The sequence below is a fragment of the Pongo abelii genome, chromosome 17, assembly GCF_028885655.2.
Source record: "Pongo abelii isolate AG06213 chromosome 17, NHGRI_mPonAbe1-v2.0_pri, whole genome shotgun sequence".
In the NCBI taxonomy this organism is placed as follows: domain Eukaryota; kingdom Metazoa; phylum Chordata; class Mammalia; order Primates; family Hominidae; genus Pongo; species Pongo abelii.
The window spans coordinates 30,750,615-30,771,371 of NC_072002.2; the positions used below are offsets into that span (position 1 = coordinate 30,750,615).

At 38.1% G+C, this 20,757-nt stretch overlaps 1 protein-coding gene across 4 annotated transcripts in view; it reads left to right on the forward strand.

Annotated features, from left to right (window-relative positions):
* Window positions 1-20,757, forward strand: part of DLGAP1 (DLG associated protein 1) — a 972,556-nt gene that overhangs the window by 80,257 nt on the left and 871,542 nt on the right. For 2 of the 4 annotated variants that reach the window (XM_054537681.2, XM_054537683.2), the window contains exon 1: window positions 12,917-15,058. The exons of the other annotated variants lie outside the window; for them this stretch is intronic. The gene's annotated coding sequence lies outside the window, so the exon portion shown is untranslated. Of the gene's footprint in view, window positions 1-12,916; window positions 15,059-20,757 lie in introns of those variants that run through there. 4 annotated transcript variants of the gene reach the window in all.

Below are 20,757 nucleotides of genomic sequence, written 5' to 3' on the forward strand. Positions count from 1 at the left end.
CTATAGAGTGAGATATTACTTTTATTGTCTTTATACTCTCCTTGAATTATATTGTTAAATGCTTTCAGGTTCTTTTTTCTTTTCTTTTTTTTCAGTGACTTCAATTGTTGCCTATTTAAAACAATATATCCAAAACAGAAATATTCATCTTTCCTAGCAAACTTGCTCCTTTCTATCTAAATTTATTAGACAGGATAAATATGTTGAACTAAGTGTTTACACCAACTACTGTCCAGATTCCTGAGAAATGCAAGTCTAGGGAGGACCCTTTCTTTGGCTGAGTAGGGAATGAGAGACGAATTAAAGAAAAGAAATAAGGGCTAATAAATACTCTATGTGATAAAGGTGTCAACTGACAATTCCAGAGTGTGTATGTTGCAGAGGTGAGAGGAAGAAAAAGAAGAGATGAGAGGAAGGGATCACCAGATTGTGTGATTGTTCATATGCGTGTATGTACACCTGGACATATGTGCTTATGTGTGTGCAGATGCATGTTTTGATCTAGCAAACCTAGAGGTGGGCACCAGGTGCAAACAGTGGTGGCATGAAACAGCCGAGTTACATTTCATTCATCCTTGGATTCCCTTTCCTCCATGCTAGAATCCTGGGAGCTTCCTTTGATGCCTCCCACTTCCTCACTTGCTTATTTTCTTACCTCCATTGCCCAGTGTTTATTGCTTCCACTTTCTATGGATTCTGCTTCTTTAATATCTCCTGAATCTGGCCCTTCCTGTCCATTTCTCCTGCTTGTCTTCAGTTTCTGCCTTACTCAGGCCTTCATTACTTTCTCTTAGATTATTACTGTAGCTGTTTTATTTCCTCCTCCCCTGTAATCCATTGTTGACACCATCATTATTAGAGTGATCTTGCCAAAATTCAAATGTGCCTTTCTCTTGATTAAATGTACTCAGTGGCTGCCCCTTGTCTACACTAAGCAGAATAAAGGCAGAACTTTTTAGTGTAAGCTGACTCTAGGCGCTTTGTTGACCATCTCCCATGCACCCCCAGTGCCTCAGCTGTACACAGTTATGTGCGTTATTTTCCTTTATTTTGTTTGTTTTGTCTTTGATCTGTACCTTTTCTTTTTTTCTTTTCTTTTTTTTTGAGATGGCGTCTCGCTCTGTGGCCTAGGCTGGAGCACAGTGGCTTGATCTCGGTTCACTGCAAACTCTGCCTCCTGGGTTCAAGCGATTCTCCTGCCTCAGCCTCCTGAGTAGCTGGGATTAGAAGTATGCACTACCACGCCTGGCTAATTTTTTGTATTTTTAGTAGAGATGGGGTTTCACCATGTTGGCCAGGCTTGTCTCGAACCCTTGACCTCAAGTGATCCGCCTGCCTCACCCTCCCAAAGTGCTAGGATTACAGGCGTGAACCACTGCGCCTGGCCTGATCTGTACCTTTTCAAAGGATGTTTTCCTCTGCTTTTGTTTCGTCAAGACTCAACTACAGCAGCAATGAGACTTGCTTTTCTGTTAGTCCACAAATCTATACCTCTTCCTCTACCACCAGGACTTCCAGTCAGGAGTAGTGACACTCTTCTATTCCTCTTTACATGCTGTGGGTATCTCCAGCACATGCTATTTTGAACTTATAAATTCAGCACATATTTATTGAGTATTCATCATCATGTCATCACTCAACTGAACCCCTCACAAGGCCATATCTTGGCTGTCCATTGCCACTGCCTTCCATAGTGCCTGTAAGCGGTAAACACAAGGTAAAGGCTTGTTGAATGAATGAAGTAGTAATGAAGAAATACTAGTATTTATTTGTATGATATGTATTAAATGTTCACATTAACATTTAGGTTTTAGCCATTTTATGTCTGGTTGTGTATACCTTGTGACCTAGCAAGCCCAAGTTCTTCAAGACATAAACCATATATTGCATTTCTCTTTAACTGCATCTGTCTCCATCTTAGAACATTTTCTATGTATTAAGTACATTGAAATTACACGGCTTTTAAGAATATCTTTGGTGTGCAGCTTGACTGCTGATAGAAGCATGTGCTGTAGTGTAATTTAAAGGAAGAGATGATTTTCTCTACCTAAGAACAGCAGCCTCATCTTAATATTCTGTGTTCGGAGAGATAATTACTTTAGGTTAAGAATTAACACCTGTTACTTTGTCCTTCTTCGTGGTTGGAAATTAAAACAGCAACACCTTGATATGAATTAGGACATGAAGATGATGGGACAGGATTAAGTACTGGAGCAAAAGGGCTTGCTGAGGGAAGGACCAAAAGGGAGGATGGTGTATTCAGAAAGCTGACTTTGCCTTTTTCACCATTTTGCCTCACACTAATCCCAAATACAAAATATTTGCTCTCTGTGTGAAAGCTTCATACATTTGTAATCTTCCTGCATTTTTATACCTAATAGACTTAGATACATAAAACCCAATTTGAATAGGCAATGATTAAAGACTCAATAATTAAAAACAGAAGTTACAAGGGTGACCAAAAAGCTTAGGGCAGTCCTAAATAGAGCAGGAGAGCAAATAACATTTGAAGTGAAGTAGGGTTTGAGTCATCTGATTCTTTGCAGGTTAAGAGGGTTGTCTGTTGAAATCACAAATGCATGTGATGCAATCTGCTCTACCAAATATTTTATGGAAAGCAAACAAAATGCAAGTTCCAAAACCAAGATGTTAAAGGCAAGATTTCTCAATGCCATGCATTTGCATAGGAGAGGAATGTACTTCTTTCTCTTCCATTGCTCTTCTCTCTCAGCCCTGTACTAAGCCACATATATTTGACTTCTTAACAAAGTCTGTTGTAATCATTTATTTATTTATTTTTACTCATTTGTCTATTTTGTTGGCTAGACTGTAAACTCTTTGAGGATATTGGCAGTCTTATGTACACTTATATCTCAGACACCTGTAAATGTACTTAAGACAACTAATTGTTGTCAAATGAATAAATACAACTACAACAACTGCTCTTCTGTACTGGTCATGCTACCTCTGTGTCTCCTGAATCTTTTTGTTTTGTTATTGACTTCGAGGGCATACATCTGTGTACATGCGTGCATGCCTGCACTATCTTCTTGTTGTTATGTTGTTAATTTTGACTAAAGGATAGGAGAGGTATGTACTTCCCATCCTAGTGTACAACACTAGGCCCACTATTGTGGAATTATATATTATTGAAAAGATAATTGGCTGGTTACTTCAGATGGGGGAGGAAGTGACGAGTGTTTCCTTTGTATTTTTGTATTGTATTACGTGAATATCACAGACATGTCTTATTTCTGAAAAAAAACCCACACATATGCATACACATACAGCAGAATTTGGGAATGGACAAGCAGTGTAGAGATATGGAATAAAAAGCTTTTACTTACAGGCACTTCTTCCTCTCTCTTCCTCAGAATCCATAGCAACTCAACCTGTCACATTCCTCTGGAGGGGAAGAAGATCCAAGTTCACTCATTTTTCTTCTGGGAAGAAGATACAGTACTTGGTACCATTAAGTCCTATGCAAGATTAGGTAGATAATGTAGATAAACAGACTGAGGACTAGGGGAAAAGTTGATGAGAAGTGATCCCAGTTTAACAATGGTGCTTTGCCCAGGTGATCTCAGTAATTACCATAGTTTTAACTCCTCATGTACTGCTGGTCCTGAAATCTCTATTTCCACCTTGACTTCTTTCATGAGCTCCAAACCCCCATATTCAATGGATTAGTGAACCTCTCCGTCAGAATGTTCCACAAGAACTTTGCGTTCCTGGTGTTATCATCTCTTTCCTACTTTTCTTTCCCTTGCCCTGATCTGGATCTGTTTTTCTGTCTATATTTTCTAGCTCAGCTAAAATCTTTGGATTTTTCTTCATATTGTTTCTCCCTCTCATCCAATTCTAAACATTCAGCAGGACCTGAATTTTTTGCTGCCTAAGTAGTTTTTCAAATTCACCCCTCATCTATAGCCTTATTACCTGTGTCCTAACACCTGAGTCTTTGCCTTTTTTCTCTTCCAGTCTAAAGCTCTAGTTTCCTAATTAGTTTTCCCGCCTTCAGTCTTGCTCCCTGCTTCTCCTTCTGTAACAGCAATCGTGACAGCAATGCGATCATAACCATATCACACCCTCCTCCAGGCTGCTCCAGCTGGTTCCCCTTCCTGGCCCTTTGTGTGTCCATAGCCCTGATGTGCTTTAGTTTCATCACCCAGATCACTTTTCTTCCCCCGGCCTTTTTTTTTTTTTTTTTTTTTTTTTTACTAAGACTTTCTCCTTTCAACCTTTAAGATTTATACTAGGTTTTGTTACCTCTGTGAATTCCTCCCTAAACACATTCACTAATCCCCCAGCCGCATTCACACACTCTCATTCCCTTTTACTCTGGGCAAAATTTCTGTCCTCTTTATTCCCCGAGAGCCTGGGCCCATCTGTCTGTCAAACACTGACTATGGCATTGAAGTGAGTCATTGCCTCTGTTCCACATTGCGTACCTGGCTATTCAGTAGGTATTTTAATTTAGGTGCAGGAAGAATAAGACAAGGTCCTTAGATTGATATCCTAATTCCAGTGCAAACAGACAATATTAAGTTATTTAAATTAAAAAAAAAAGAAATAACAGTTGTGGGTAACTAAGGCTTGGATAATGATTCTAGTCGTTGATTACAATTATAATCCGAAGATAAGATTTGGGGTCTCTTGTCAGCAGGAGACAAGGTAAGAGAACAAACATATATTGTTTGCCAGGTGTAGGATTTTTCACTGAAATACACACACACACACACACTCATATGCATGTATATACAAATATGTATGCATATATACTCAAATACGCACATATGTGCACACAGGTTTATATTCATATGCATACATATTAAGGAACATACACCTAGGAAAAGTTATTCCAACTGAAGAGTACATCTCAGATATAAGGAGAGGCAGCTCTATTTCTGGCTCTTCCATCAGAGGTTTTGTGACCTTAGAGATCCATCTTTGCTTATCTGAACATGTTTCCTTCCCTGATAAAAAGAGCTGCATATCCCTGATGCAGTATAGGATGCTGTTTAGCTGTGTTGATTAAACTTGCCTGCAGTCTTTAACCTACTTTGCTCCGCAGTTACTGCTCATTGATATTTGCCATAGAAAAATAGAGGGAATGGGAGAAATATTGCTTGCTCTACTCTCCTGTCTGTCTGTCCATCTATCCATCCAGCATCTCTTTTTATCTACATAGAGAGAACCATGAATTTTAATAATTTTTGTATTTCAGTATTATATTGGGCATTATTAATACTTACTTTTTTAAAAACCTTTATTAATATTATACCATCTTGAAAATTAGAAAAAAATATAAATCTGTAGTAGTCATGGTTCTTTAGAGAAACAGAACCAATAGGGTGTGTGTGTGTCTGCATGTCTGTGTGTGTGTGTGTGTGTGTGTGTGTGTGTGTGTGTGTGTGTATGAGAGGGAGAGAGAGATTTTAAAGAATTGGTTCATACGAATTTGGAGGCTGGCAAGTCTAAATCTGCAAGGTCAATGTAGGCAGCAGACTGGAGACCCAGGAATAGTTGATGTGAGTCTGAAGGCTGTCTGCTGGCAGAATTCCTTCACTCTTGGGATAGGTCCTTCTTTTTCTTAAGGCCTTCTACTGATTCGATGAGGTCCGCCCACATTTTGGAGAGTAATCTGCCTTACTTCAGTGTCTACTGATTTAAACTTTGATCTTATAAAAAAGCCTACCTTCACAGAAACATCCAGATGTTTTAAATAAAATATCTGCTTACTGTGGTCCAGCCAAGGTGACATTTCAAATTATCCATCACAATATCTAAATCATAAAAATTCAATACCATTGGCTAAAGTGGGAGATAATATTGTGGCAGATAGACAGTATAGACTTATTAGAAATTTCTTTAAATTTTAGAACAAAATTTAGCCAAGATGCTGCCTCTGATTGACTATCCTTAAAACTTCTTAAATTGTATTTAAATTGTTTTTTTCCTTAGAATCATGAATATAGTCTAATGTGTTGCCCTTCGTTTTAAAGGTCATTAAAAATGTGTGCATTGCATATGTGTATAATGTTTATGCTCCCTTATACAATGAAATGTTGATAAAACAAGATTCATCAAATTTTTGATTCATCAAGATTCATCAAATTTTGAAAATTGTTGAGAAAATACGTGGCCAACTAAATACTAAAGTAGTAATTTCTTTAAAAAATTTTAAGTTTCTTTTTTTTTAAGACAGAGTCTCGCTCTGTCGCCCAGGCTGGAGTGCAGTGGCACAATCTTGGCTCACTGCAAGCTCTGCCTCCCGGGTTCACGCCATTCTCCTGCCTCAGCCTCCCAAGTAGCTGGGACTGCAGGTGCCTGCCACGACGCCCAGCTAATGTTTTGTATTTTTAGTAGAAACGGGGTTTCACCATGTTAGCCAGGATGGTCTCAATCTCCTGACCTCATGATCCAACTGCCTCGGCCTCCCAAAGTGTTAAGTTTCTTGAAGAAGCTGATTTACTATTTCTGAATGTACCCTCTATTCCTACATATAATTTTTTTGGAATAATATTTGATAGAACTGCTAAACTTTTAAGGAGTCACTTGATTCTTTATACTGAAAGAAGTAGATACATTGAATTCAGCTAGGAAGTTTTGCAATTTTTTTATTGTAAAAGAAAACTTACTTGGTAAGATGGAGTGAAAGCAACTCAGGATAAAATTAGGAAAGGGATCATGATGGATACATCTTTGAACTCTAAAAGTAATGAATCAAATCAAACTAAGATTTGACATTGGCTAGTTTATTTTTCAAATAATTCTGAAAACAATATGTGCGCTAACTGTTCTGAAGTTATACTACACAAGTTTTTTTAATGCATCTATGTTGCTACTTTTGAATAACTAACTATATTACATACTAGATATAATTAGTGTTTAAAATTAGTTTCCTTGATGGTCTTGAAGTCAGTCCTGTATAATTTAGGTCAGCAAAGAAAATGCCAGTGTACTAAATTAGCACAGTTTTCACTGTTTTTATTCAGCAGCTGCAGGATAAGAAAAGTACAAGATTTTTTTTTTTTCACCAGTTAGAATGGCAATCATTAAAACGTCAGGAAACAACAGGTGCTGGAGAGGATGTGGAGAAATAGGAACACTTTGACACTGTTGGTGGGACTGTAAACTAGTTCAACCCTTGTGGAAGTCAGTGTGGCGATTCCTCAGGGATCTAGAACTAGAAATTCCATTTGACCCAGCCATCCCATTACTGGGTATATACCCAAAGGACTATAAATCATGCTGCTATAAAGACACATGCACACGTATGTTTATTGGGCATTATTCACAATAGCAAAGACTTGGAACCAACCCAAATGTCCAACAATGATAGACTGGATTAAGAAAATGTGGCACATATACACCATGGAATACTATGCAGCCATAAAAAATGATGAGTTCATGTCCTTTGTAGGGACATGGATGAAATTGGAAATCATCATTCTCAGTAAACTATCGCAAGAACAAAAAACCAAACACCGCATATTCTCACTCATAGGTGGGAATTGAACAATGAGAACACATGGACACAGGAAAGGGAACATCACGCTCTGGGGACTGTTGTGGGGTGGGGGGAGGGGGGAGGGATAGCATTGGGAGATATACCTAATGCTAGATGACGAGTTGGTGGGTGCAGCGCACCAGCATGGCACATGTATACATATGTAACTAACCTGCACATTGCGCACATGTACCCTAAAACCTAAAGTATAATAATAATAAATAATAATAATAATAATAAAAGATTTTTTTTTTTTTGCCATTGACAGAGCTGTATACTGGATTTTTACATGGAATTTACATATTATGAAAGTAAAAATCAAACGATCAATTTTTCTGTGAGATAACTTTGTAATTTGCCTATATGTAATTATTGTGTTCGTTTGATTTATGACTTAAAGATGAGAAACAATCTTGATTTTTTGGATATAGCCTCTAGATATGCTCTAGAAATGTTTCTTGCATTCTTAATGTCATTTCACATTATCAAGTAGAAAGAGTTCAGTTTTGTAAAGGTAACCCACAGGTTCTTACCTATAGTGAGATTTTTTATTTTTTATGGAGTTTGGGAGGTAGAGCCAAATAAATTGATTTATCTGTAGAAGTGTCTTCTATACCAGTGTTTCTCAGCATTTTTTTAAATTATCTCCCCACTAAGGATTCTTTTCAGACTTTTTTTTTTTTCTGAATGCTCCCCAATGACACTTTAATATCACAGGTATACTGTCTTTGGTTTATGTACTCTGGCCCTAGGAAGGCCACAGATCATGGTAGTGTCTAAGATTTTTCACTCCCTACAAGAAATAATTCTTGTATTGACAGTGCATGACATGCTCTTTTTAGTTCTTGTCTTTTCCATCAGATTTAGAAGTGAATGGGCTTTTAAATTGAAAGACTCTAAATTATTTTTTCTCAGAACCCTAATTTTCCAAGAAAAATTCAATTCCCCAACTTCCCTTAATATGGTTCAAAATTTCCCATTCCAAATGGTTTGATTTAACATAGATTTATTTACACCTAAAAACATTTTTAAAAGATTATTCAGTATTTAGGACCCAGATGAATTCTTTTCAGAGTTTCAGGATTGTGTAAATCCATTTTATATTGAAATTTTGACCAATGGAATTCAGATTTATATCAGTTTTATTGCAGAATGTTGCCCCTGACTGTATCAGTTGAAAATATATCTCAGTCATTTTGACAATACATATACAGTATGTCTATAAATCATTCACCAAAATTACTGTGACTTACTTCAACCTTAATATAATTCCACTTGAAATCAGTATATCTTGCTGAAGAGGTGAGACAAGACAAATTTACGCTGATAACATTTAAAAAACTTATGAGTAATTGCCAAGCTATTTACATCATCATAGAAATACAGAGCCAGCTTTTGACTTAATACCTTAGGGATAAATAACATTTAGTTATTAAATAAAACGTTTAATTTCAAAAGTTGTCAATAGCCAAATACTATATTTAAGTATTTTATTTTTAATGGGTAAAATTAGAAGAGGATATTTTATTGACTACACAATTTTAAGGAACAGGATTAAATAAGTTTCCCATTTTCAAATTCATGCCTGTGCTTAACACGGAATAGCTCAATTTAAGAATATTGAATTTCTTTAATTTGTACTACATACGCATATCCATATGCATATCTTCCACTGCCAATTGGGTCATTATATTTTAATAGTTTTACTGAGGTATAAATTGCATACAGTTAAATTCATTCATTTTAGTTGTGTAATTCAATGATTTTATGTACATTTATGGGGTTACATAATCATCATTCTAATTTAGTTTTAGAACATTTTCTGTCACTTCAAAAGGATTACTTTATCCTGTTTACAGTCAGTCTTCCTCCCCACCCCAAGCCCTAGGCAACCAGTAATCTGCTTTCTGTTGCAATAAATTTGCCTCTTCTGAAACTTTTCATAATAAAATCTGTTGGCTTTGGGTTCAGTTTGCCCTTCTGCTTCCAGTTTTTTAAGGTAGAAGCTTAGGGTACTGTTTTCAGATTCTTCTTTTCTAATATTGCTGTGTAAAACTAAATTTTCTTCATAGCATTGCTTTACCTACATCCCACAAGATTTGATACACTCTGTGCATTTATTTTCATTCAGGTTGAAATAAAGGCTATTCACAAGGAATATTATGATTAATATTCACAAGGAAGATTAATTCCTTATGATCCCCTCCTTGACCCATGGAGGGTTTTGCTTATGCAAAAGAAATGAAATCATAACAGTCAATCTCTTGAACCGCAGCACAATCAAATGAGAAATCAAGACTAAGAAATTCACTCAAAACCAATTACATAGAAATTGAATAACTTGCTCCTTTTGGGTAAATAATGAAATTAAGGCAGAAATCAAGAAGTTCTTCGAAATGAATGAGAACAAAGATACAACATACCAGAATCACTGGGACACAGCTAAGGCAGTATTAAGAGGGAAATGTGTAGCCCTAAATGCCCATATCAAAAAGTTAGAAAGATATTAAGTTAACAACCTAACATCACAACAAAAATAACTAGAAAACCAAGAGCAAACAAATCCCAAAGCTAGCAGAAGACATGAAGTAACCAAAATCAGAGGTGAACTGAAGGGGATTGAGACACGAAAAACCATTCAAAAGATCAACAAATCCAGGAGTTGGATTTTTTTAAAACTACACATTTTAAATAATATGTGGCAGCACCTCGATTCTGGGCACTCCCTCCCATGTTTTATTGCCATTACTGCTTGTTTCGTTTCTTGTCTGAACTAATTCTATGAAGGCTGTTTCCCCTGCAGTGTATACATATTGATGACTGTGCATCTTTAAAAATCTTAAGTCTAGTTTCCTGGAAGTTACCACTCACTGTGTTAGGACAGCTTAGTTATCCTGTGAATTATTACAGTGTATGTTTAAATACCTTGAGCCAATGTGGCTTCCACCTTTTCCCAGGGATCCCTGTGTAGATTGGGTAACATCAAGTTTAGTGATATTCTGCCCCAGCTTTTTATTTCCTGTGTCTCCCCTGTGTATGTGCAAGCACTCACATGCAATCAGGGATGTGTGGATAGCCCGGGCCCTTCCTTGTCTTCCCTGTGTGCATGCAGCCTTGCCCATGTGTGCATATTTCCAGGCTTACATTTACATTTTTTACCCCCACAAGGAATATTGGGGAGCTTATCAAGGCCACTGTGGCCATTTTATTTCCTGGATCTCCCTGTAAATCTTAGGTCAGCATGCCAAGTCTGTTGCTTGCTCCAACTAGAATTGCAAACTCAGGTTAGCTGTGATGTTGGCTTTTCTGGTTTGTTTGCCATCGACATTGCTTGCAGTAATGCCAAGGGGATTGGGGTTTTCCTTGCTCCTCTCCAAGTCAAGTTGGCCCTCCAGCAGTGAAACTGCTGTTTTTAATGGCTTGTCAGAGACTCCTGCTGTTCTTAGCCAAAGTTCAGTATTTTCTCTTGATTAAATGCCTTTCAATTGTTTGTACGTCTTTGTTTGATTTACAGAGTCCTGAAATTGTTATTTTTGAACATTTTCATCCAGTGTTTTTCATTATGGTAAAATGTACATAACATATAATTTACTATCTTAAACATTTTTACTATTTACAGTTCAGTGGCATTGAGTACATTCATATTGTCGTGCAACCATCACCACCATCCATCTCCAGGGCTTTTTTCATCTTGCAAAACTGAAACTCTGTACCCATTAAACAGTAACTTTCCATTCCCCACATCTCCCCAGCCCCTGGACTCCACCATTCTACTTTCTGTCTCTGTGATTTTGAATACACTAAGTACATCACATTAATGGAATCATATAGCATTTGTCTTGTTTGTGACTGGCTTATTTCACTTAGTGTAATATCCTCAAGGTCCGTTCATGTTGTCAGAATTTTATTTCTTTTTAAGGCTGAATAATATTCCATCATATGTCTATCCCACAGTTTGTTTATCCATTCCTCCATCGATGGACACTTGGTTCGCTTCCCCATTTTAGCTATTGTGAATAATTCTGCTGTGAACACTGGTGTACAAATATCACTTCAAGACCCTGCTTTCAATTCTTTTGAGTATATGCCCAGAGGTTGACTTGCTGGGTCATAAAGGAATTCTATTTTTAATATTTTGAGGAACTACCATACTACTTTTTATAGTGGCTGTAACATTTTACATTCCCACCAACAGTGTACAAGTGTTCTAGTTTCTCTACATCCTCACCAACACTTGTTATTTTATGTTATTTTATAGTAGCCATCCCAATAGGTGTGAGATGGTATCTCACTGTAATTTTGATTTGCATTTCCCTACTGATCAGTGATGTTGACCATCTTTTCATGTGCCTTTTGGCCATATGTATATCTTCTTTGGAGAAATGTCTATCTAAGTCCTTTGCATACTTTTAAATTAGGTCTTTTGGTTTTTAGCTGTTGAATTTTAGGAGTTCTCTATACATTTTGGATATTAATCCCTTATCAAATATATGATTTGTAAATCTTTTCTCCTGTTCTGTGTGTGGCCATTTTTTTCTCTCCTGTTACTGTCTTTTGACACACAGTTCTTTAAAAATTGATAAAATTACTTTTTGTTGCCTGTGCCTTTTGTGTTAATCAAAAAAATAGTTGCCAAATTAAGTGTTTCAAAGCTTTTGTTTTATCGTTAAGGGTTTATAATTTTAGATCTTACATTTACATCTTTGATCCGTTTTGAATTAATTTTTATATGTAGCATTAGGTGAGGGCACACTTTCATTTTTTTGTTTGTGGAAATCCATTTTTCCCAGAAGCATTTGTTTAAAAGACAGTCCAGTTTTCACTGAATGGTCTTGGCACCCTTGTCAAAAATCATTTGACCATTAATGTAAAGATTTATTTCTGAACTATCTATTCTGTTCCATTGGCCTGTGTTCTGTCTTTATGCCAGTACCACAATGTTTTGATTACTGAAGCTTTACAGTGTTGAAATCAGGAAATATGAGTTCTCCATATTTTTCTTCTTTTTAGGTACTGTTTTGGCTATTCAGGATTTCTTAAAAATTATTATTTTATGCACAATGTGTTTTACTTCAAAAGAGATAATTTTTTGAAGTAAAATTATTTGCACATATCAGTAAAATATGTTATTTCATAGAAACATTATTATTAAGATATTAATTTCTTAGACACTCCCTGAAGCCCTCTTCTGAAATTTTCTTCAAAAAGTTTCTTCCAAAATCTTGACAGAAAAACTGCAATTTCTGTTGATTTCTTCTACAAAGAATGTATCTATAGATAAGGTTTAGGTTTATCTTTGTCTCATCTTTTGACTCTTTTCATAACTAATAGGTAAGTATAAACACACTTTTTTTTTTTTTTTTTGACATGGAATCTTACTCTTGTTGCCCAGGCTGAAGTGCAATGGCTGCTTCTTGGGTTCAAGTGATTCTCTTGCTTCAGCCTCCTGAGTAGCTGAGATTACAGGTGCCTGCCACTATACCTGGCTAATTTTTTGTATTTTTAGTAGAGACAGGGTTTCACCATGTTGGCTAGGCTGGTCTCAAACTCCTGACCTTAGGTGATCCACCTGCCTCAGCCTCCCAAAGTTCTGGGATTACAGGCTTGTGGCACTGCGCCTGGCCTAAACACACTTTTTTGATTCTCCTTTCATTCCATCAACATTCTCTGTTCCTTTTCACTCCCTACAGCAAATCCGTTTGACTACACGGTGCTGTATTCATAACACTGGATTATAGACTTCACTTTTCTCACCAGCCTCTCCAAACTTGCTTTATTTAGCTATGTTTATCATTATTTATGTGTGTGAAAATATTTCATTTGCATAACTCCGCTGAAGATGAAAGTCTTCACTTTCACTTTCATGAGTTCCACCTTTTGATTCACATTTCTCTTCTATCTCCGTTTACTCTCACATCCTACTTACTTAGCTTCTGCTGTGTAAGTCTGTTCTAGACACTCTTTTTGCTTTGTCTCACTTTTGTCCTTTTTCTAATGTAACCCTATAAAATGAAATACATTAATTCCTGTTTTATAATTTTCTATTTTAATTTTCTCCCAGGTACACATATTCCATTCCACCCTGTCTAATGCCATAAAATTAAACTTTAGCACGCTTCTTGGAGCTCTATCCTCAGCCATCCTCTTTTTTCTGTCTATATTCTTTCTCTAAGTAATTCCATGGTGCCCAGTGGATTTAAACACCATCTGAAAACTCCCAAATTCATATTATTTTTCCAGACCTCTCTACTAGGCTCCATAATTGTCTACACAACTCTTTACCTGAGAACCACACTTGGATAAGTCACTATTCATTACCTACAGCTACTCAAGACAGAACCTAGAAGTCATATTTGATACTAACTTTTTATGATCCCTGCATCAGGTTTATAAATCCCTTCGGTTGACCTGTTTGTTTGCATGTATATTGTTTGCTTCCCTCCAACTTTCAAACATAGACTATATGGAATGAAGATTACTGACTATTTTCTTCCCTACATTATCTCCAGTGTCTAGAACAGGGCCTGCTTCCAGGGCCTGCTTGAATGTATATTCCAATTCTTTACCCTTCTCTCTCTGTCTACCATTATCAATCCTAGTCCAAGGCACCATCGTATCTATCCTAAATAACTACAGTAGTCTCATGCAGAGGGATTCTCCTGCTTTATCTTTTCCCCACCAATTGCTAGGTTCATGGCTGAGGCCTTTATAACAAAAGACATTAGCAAAAGAAAAGCATACATATTTATTTAATATAAGTTTTATGTGACACGGCAGCCTTCAGAAATGAATATTTAAAGAAACAGGAAAACCTGTGTACTTGTATGGTAAGTTTGATGAAGAGGTGTATCGTTGTGAAGAAGTATGACAGGAAAAAGGGGGTATGATCTAATGAAGGGAATGTACGAGGCCTGTTTGTTTGGATTCTTCTCCGTGTCCCTGTATCTTCAGTGATAAAGACGTTCCTTTCCTCCAGAAAGGGCACCTCTCACGTGAGGGTCTTATAATCTACTCCAGAGGAAGATCAGAAAATTATTTCTAGGTTTTATGAACTGGTTCAGAGGAGAAGGAGGGAGAAGTCAGAGAGATCATCCCACTTCTGCATTGTTTTCAAATACCAAGGTGCCATATTTTAGGGTAGCGTGTCCTGCACCCCATCACTCCTCACTAATATCTTTGCTTTCCGTTTCCCTCTGTCTGTAATTCAGTCCCTAAATAAAAGGTAGAGTCATCTTTTTAAAACATAAATTAGATCACTGTGTTTCTTGTTCAAAAAAGAAAAACATCCAAGCTTCCTTGAGGAGTTTGAGAGGCAAGGCTGTTAATTATAACTCCCTCATCCCCACCAGCGTTTTAAAGCAGTAGAAGGAGACAAAGGAGTTAAACACGTGGAGAACGGAGTGTCGGGTCTATTACTAACAGAGCTCTTGGAGAATGTGGCAGAGTGAGTGCCAGCCTGGGCTTCCTGCTGCTGCACCAGAATTAGATGAACTGACCCAGAAGTCACAGGCAACACCGAATACCTGCACAGCAGGTGCTACAGAGGTAAGCTGTGGCCACAAAGCTCAGCCCTAGGCCCAAAGCAGACAAGAGCCCTGCTCTCTGCAGGCAAGAGGAAGGGACTGAGCCTTTCATGCCCAGCTCTTCCTACTAAACTCACCAATCAAAGGCGTGAGAACAAGAGGGAGGCCCTAGGTTTCTCTTCACATGAAGAAAACAATGGAGAGTGAGTAGTCTGCAGTTACATCTCTAATGCCTTTGCATTTGGAATAAAGCATGAACTCCTTACTTGAGGTCACTGGGATTGTCTACTTCTCCATCTTCATCTTTTCTAACTCCCTCTCACTCCCTAAGTGGCACACACACTGGCCTTCTTTCTTTGTTTCTCAAACATGCCACACTAGTCTCTAAAGGCCTTTTAACTTTCTTTTCCTTCTTTAAGGACCATTCTGCTCTCAGGACTAATTATTTTTCATTATTCACATTTGTGCTCAAATGTCACCTCAGCGTAATAACATGATCACCCAATTTCAAAGAAATCTTTCAGTCATTTATCATCTTATTTTATTAGATTCACTGAACCAATCATTATCTGAAATTGTATTGTTTATCTATTTGTTTGCATGTATATTATTTGCTTCCTGCCAACTCTCAAATATCGACTTCATGGAATCACGATTACTGGCTGTTTTGTTCCCTGCTTTATCTCCAGTGTCTAGAACAGGGCCTTCTTCCAGTAGGCCTTTGTAAAGATTTGTTGAGTGAACGGTTTATGCTCTCTGTTACTCCGTCTGATCCTTCCAACAGGCAAAGCTTGAGTTATAAGCTCCAGCCTTGGGCAAGCACAGATGTAAATATTTATAATCTACAAACTCACAGTGCTGATTACATTGGGGCTCAAATTTCAGATTTTCTGGGTTGAGAAGCAGTGAGGAGCACAGGTAACTACCTTCCTGCCAGCTGCATTTCTCACTGCCATAGGGCTGTGGAATCCCTAGGACTAAGGTGGAACATAGGCCCTGCCCTCCAAAGGGACCTGTTTGTTATTCAGTGGAGAGGCGCTGCGAAGCACTGGGCCCACTGACTGGCAGACCTTGCAGCAATGAGACGGTGTCAGCTGCTCTTGCCAGAGCTGTCAGTCAATGGAGCAGATGAGCTACTCTGGTTTTTCAGAATTCTCAGGGTGTAGGCTACTCCAGCTACACCAACTCTTCTCTTATTTGGAAATAGAAAATTACTTGCATAATTGGTTAAATAATTCATTCAGTCCACGATTATATATTGACTTATCTTCTGTGTTCCAGGCAAGATTTAGACACTGGGAATACAGAAGTGAAAAAACAGACAAAAATCCTGTCCTATGAAGTTTACATTTGAGTAGGAATCCACAGATAATAAAGAAAGAAATGGTGGGAGGCTGAGGCAGGTGGATCATTTGAGGTCACGAGTTAGAGACCAGCCTAATTAAAATGGTGAAACCCCATCTCTACTAAAAATACAAAAATTAGCCAGGCGTGGTGGCAAACACCTATCATCCCAGCTACTTGGGAGGCTGAGACAGGAGAATCACTTGAACCCAGGAGGTGGAGGTTGCAGTGAGCCGAGATGGTGCCATTGCACTCTAGCCTGGGCCACAGAGTGAGCCTGTCAAAAACAAACAAACAAACAAAACAACAACAACAACAAAAAAAAACAAAAGAAAAAAAGCAAAGACAAAGAAAGAACAAAGAAAGAAATGGTATATCATACACACACACACACACACACACACACGCACACGTGTATGCACACAGAGAGAGAGAGAGACAGATAGATGATGAGTCCTATGGAGAACAGCAAGGCGTGGAAAGATAAGAATTCATCTATAAAGGTGTCATGTGGGCACCTGAATGGGGAAGGGGGAGTGTTATCCTTGTGGCTACCCATGCTCTAGGAACAACAAAGGCTAAGGTCCTGTGACATGTATGTGGCACGTCCTAGAAAGAGCAAGGAGGCCAGTGGACTAGAGCAGAGCAAACAAATGTGATAATAGGAAGGGAAGAGGCCGGAAAAGTAACAAACAACAAAATGTATAGGGTCTTTTTGGGCAGAGGAATGTCATGCTCTAACTTGTGATTTAGGAGGAGCACTTAGTTTACTGCAGGGAGCAGGCATGTAGGGAGTGAGGGCAGAGTGGCAACATAGAAAACTATTTCAAGAATCCAGTCAAGAGATAATAGTGGGCAAGAATAGGGTGATAACAGTAAAGGTGGTGGGAAATGCTCGGATTCAAGATGTATTTTGAAAGTAGAGCCAACAGGATTTTCTGATGGATTGAACGTGATGCATGAGAGGAGAAATTCATGACACCAATATTTTTGACTTATGTTGCTAGATATATAAAATTGTCCATTGTTGATATAGGAAAAAACGGGGATGGGCAGGTTTGGTGGGGTATCTGGAGCTCAGTTTTGGTCATGTAAATTTTAAGGTGCCTACTGGTAATCTATGTAGAGATTTGTAGTGGCTGTTAGATACAAGTCTAAGATTCAGGGAAGAGACTGGACTAGAGGTATAAAATAGGGAGTTGTCAGTGTATAGATAACTATTTAAGCCTAGGGGTCTGGATGAGTTTACCAAGGGAATGGTTCTCTGGGAAAAAGAGAAGAACCTCCAAATGAGACCAAGAAGGAGCCACTCATCAGGGAAAATAAAACCAGGAGAGTCCATGAAGTGAAGACAAAGTCCTCCTGAATACAGAGTCCAAGTGACTACAGTGCACTTCCTGCTGTCAAGGCAGTATTGGGCCTGGAGTGACAGATGTGCAGTGGAGATGAACAGCTGACCCCTAGACAGGAACATAGATGTCATTGGTGATCTTGACAAGGGCGGTTTCCTGGGAGCTGGTGAAAGAATCAGAGCTAGGATTGGAGCAGATGCAAGATAGCATAGGAGAGGCATTAAAGGCAGCAAATAGATGAATTTTGAGAAGTTTTCTATAAAAAAAAAGCAGAAGAGGAAGCAGAGAGCAGCAGCTAGTCTAGTATGGGAGACTCAAGAGAAGATTTCTCTTTTTTATTTTTATACTTCTTATTTTGAAATTATAGATTCACAAAAAAATTGCAAAAAAAAAAAAAAAAAAAAAAAAAAAAAAAGATCCTGGATGGTCCCATGTAACTTTAATCCAGTTTTCTCCAAAGATAACTTGTGTAACTATAGTACAGTATCACAACCAGGAAATGGATGTGGGCATCATCTACAGAAGTCACTACAATTTCACCAATTACACATGCACTTCTGTGTATGTGAGTGTGTGTGAGACAGTGTGTGTTCCATTTCATTTTATCACGTGTGTAGATCTGTGTAACCACCAGCATAATCAAGATCCAGAACCTTCTGTAACTACATGGCACCCTTGTTCTAGTCCTTTAAAGCCACACATCCTTTATTCCTAACCCCTGGTACCCACTAATCTCTTTTCCATCTCTATAATTTTGTTATTCCAATAATATTACATAAATGGAATCACACCATATGTAACCTTTGAAGGGCTGACTTTTAACACGCAGTATAATTGCCTTGAGATTCATTCAAGCTGTTGTGTGTATCAACAGCTCCCTTTTACGGCTAGGTAGTAGTCCATGGTATGGATGGACCCATTCAGGGACATCTGGACTGGTTCCAGTTTTTGGGTATTATGAGTAAAGCTGCCATGAACATTTGTGTACAGATTCTTGGGTGAACATAAATTTTCATTTCCCTGGGACAAATGCCTAAGAGTGTCATTGCTGAGTTATATGTCAAGAGTATGTTTAGTTTTAAAAGACACTGCCAAACTGTTTCCCAGAGCGGCTGTACAATTTTACATTTTCACTAGCAATGTGTGAATGACCCAGAGTCTCTGCATCCTGGCGAGCATTTTGTGTTGTCATTATCTTTTGTTTTAGCCATTCTGATGTGTGTGTAGAAAGGATTTCTTTTTTTTTTTTTTTTTTTTTTTTGGTGAGAGTAATTGCAGAAAAAGCCAGGAGGCTGCCTGTACCTCTAGTTTCTTCTTAGGTAGCTTGAATATTGTTAAAAATCCAGCCCATATTTAACAATAATGAGTGGCTGTTGAGACATGTATATACAAAGATGGGTATTGTGTGCCTTAGATATGGATATGTGGAGATCATCTTGACCCATGAAGATAAGGAGCAGTGTAGGGGCAAAAAAGATGTGATACCTTTCCTCCCTATCATGAGGGTCACAGCTGACACCCCTATAACAAAAGGCAGGTTAACAAGAGAAAAGCATTGCAAATTCATTTAATCAAAGGTTTGCATGACATGGGAGCCTTCAGAAAATGAAGAGGCAAAGACTTAAGGAAAATGTCTGTTTTTATGCTTAGGTTCAATGAAGGATGTACAGCTATGTAGAAATGTGATCGGACAAAAAGATATTCATCTAAGGGTAATAAAACTAGGGCCTGTCCAGATTCTTCTGGTCCCTTTGTGTGGCATTCCGTCCTCCTGGGTTTGGGCAGGGACCTTCTGGAAGGAGATAGGTCAGATTTCTCTGTGAACATCTTCCACACAGCAAGGTGGAGGAAGGTTAGAGTAATCGTTCTAGGTTTTATGATTGACTTTGGAGGAGAGGGCTTCTAGTTTCTGTGACTCACCTTGGGGAAGAGAAACCCTAGTTTCTATGGTCTGCCTTGTGGGAGAAAGGAGAGTAGGAGAAAGAAGGGCAGGAGAAGGCCAGAAAGAGGCTTTGCTTTTGAGGCCCCTTCAGTGTCCTACAGTTCCAAGTACTGAGCATGCCAAAGTGCCATAATTCAGGGTCGTTTTCCGAGCCCCAACAGCAGCAAGCATGTGCGAGTCACAGAGACTCCATACCTGTCGATGGCGGTAACAACAGCCAGTTCACACTGCCGTTTTGCCTCAGTCTGAAAGTCTTATTTATTCATCTCAGTTGTACACGTTTACCCACAAAACCTACTCAGCTTCTAGGGTTAAATTTACAGTAGCTCACAGCAACTTAAGCATTATAAATTTGAGTTCTTATGTTTGTTTGTCTATTGATTTTTCAGAGCAACAGTGATTTCAAAGTGCCTAAAAGTGGATATAACTGATTAGCCCAACACTAAACTTCAGGATTAAGAAAACCCTTGAAAAACAGAGTGGAAGAAAAATATATATTTAAACATATATTAATATATACATAAATTATATGTTTATATATCATGTGTATGTTATATATCATATATATTTAAATATAACATTTTAAATATCTTATACTAGTTTCACGGTTTTAAGACGTAAAATCCTTTTCCTTCTCAGTCTGAAAATGTTTTCTCTAAGCCAAATTTGCTCATTATAAAAAAGAGCCAAAAAGCAAAAGGCTGCAGAAAGCTTTTTACAATGAGGAGGAAATTATCCTGTGATGGAGAAAGCCAGACCGTAAAACTGCCAATCACACGGAGGTTGCAATCTCTTGGGAATGGGAAGGAGCCCGTCTTATGGTTGTTTGCTCAGAATGCGGCTCACTCTCGAAGGTCCTTGTAATAACTTGACTGAACAGATGTAGCTACTTCAGGTCATTTGAAACATGTCAGCTTGGGGTGGGTGATCATCAAGGAATTGTGACTCGCTGCCCCGTGCTCAGTGGGAAGCCTTTACTGAGCCAGTTTATCCCCTGGGATCTAGAGAGAAAGGAAGAACAAGATAAAACAAAGCAGGAGATAAGCAGCCAAGTGTTCTGAAGGCAGAGAGTGAACAGTTGAA